At 44.1% G+C, this 1171-nt stretch overlaps 1 protein-coding gene across 6 annotated transcripts in view; it reads left to right on the plus strand.

Moving 5' to 3' along the window:
- LOC103381923 (probable histone deacetylase 1-B) overlaps positions 1 to 1170 on the plus strand; it is a 388477-nt gene extending 387307 nt beyond the window's left edge. For 4 of the 6 annotated variants that reach the window (XR_521854.3, XR_001760354.2, XM_008314528.3 and 1 more), the window contains exon 5: positions 1081 to 1170. The gene's annotated coding sequence lies outside the window, so the exon portion shown is untranslated. Of the gene's footprint in view, positions 1 to 6; positions 298 to 372; positions 469 to 551; positions 645 to 718; positions 826 to 1080 lie in introns of those variants that run through there. The other 2 variants (XR_521858.2, XR_521857.2) reach the window with 2 other exon arrangements.
- Position 1171: the final 1 nt, after the last annotated feature.

Genomic DNA, 1171 nt, shown 5'->3' on the forward strand with positions numbered 1-1171 from the left:
TGAACCACGGACTGGGAAGCCGGTTAGCGTGCTAAACAGTAGCCTGTTTGAGCCGCACGGTTTGGACATTCAAACTAGTTCTGACTGCACGCATCGCTTCAGTCAGCGTGTTATTGAATTGTACGAGATAGCGCTTTAGTTGGCCATGTGCACGAAGACCGTTTGGTTGAGTGGTCCAAACATTTTGTGTTGCAACTTTAGCCACGTGTATTAGTGAAGCAGCGGCCTGTTGTGTGGGAACGTTCTCTGCAAAGTGGTACTAACCATCCATGAAAACACGGCACTTTATTGTCGAAGGTACGAATTTACACACTTATTATTTAAGCGTGTGCGCTCGTGCACGTATGACATTGATGAAGTGAATCTTTTCAGGTGCAGCAGCATATCGCCATCACCTGGGCCGGTGGACTCCCCGACGTCAAGAAGTCCGAAGCATCTGGTTTGTGTTACGTGAACGACATTGTCCAAGTAAGAAAAAACGTGTCATTCTTTTTATCAGCGGAAATGAAACTTTTGGACAGCATTTACGGAGTGCTGTGAAATGTTTACAGGACATCGGTGCTGGAAAGGGCACATACTACGCTGTGAATGACCCACTCAGAGATGGTATCAACGATAAGTCGTACGAGGCCGTCTTTAAACCGGTAAGTGTAAAGAGTTCGATTTTATTTTTCCCCAACTTCTGTGGACACGTTTTTAAAATGCGTCTTGGTTTTAGATCTTGTCCAAAGATGTACCAGCTGAGCGCAGTGGTCCTTCAGTGTGGAGCCGATTGAACGTTACCATTAAAGGTATGAAAAGAAATGGATTTAACGCCTTTCACAGGTATTGACAAAGGAGTGACACCAACTGGACAAATTCAGTACAGACACGATTAATCGAAACAGTCTTAGAAGTGATTTGATTGCATTGTGTATGCAGTTTCAGTAAATGATCATGCTAAAGAGTTTTAGCATTTTGTTGAAACTGCAACCTTTTATTGTTGAGAAATATCCACGTTCCCCATCAGGTGGAGTTTCTTAGTGCACGTCAATGCTTTTGTTATTAAGAGTTTAACATGATGTTGTGTACTCCTTTTAGGCCCCGCCAGTGAGCAACCATTTTAGTTTGAGTCCACGACCAAAGAATAGCCTGTGAGGAGGACGTTGCAGTAATGCTGCCAACCAAGGGG

This window comes from Cynoglossus semilaevis, chromosome 8, assembly GCF_000523025.1.
Source record: "Cynoglossus semilaevis isolate Cse_v1.0 chromosome 8, Cse_v1.0, whole genome shotgun sequence".
Lineage (NCBI taxonomy): Eukaryota > Metazoa > Chordata > Actinopteri > Pleuronectiformes > Cynoglossidae > Cynoglossus > Cynoglossus semilaevis.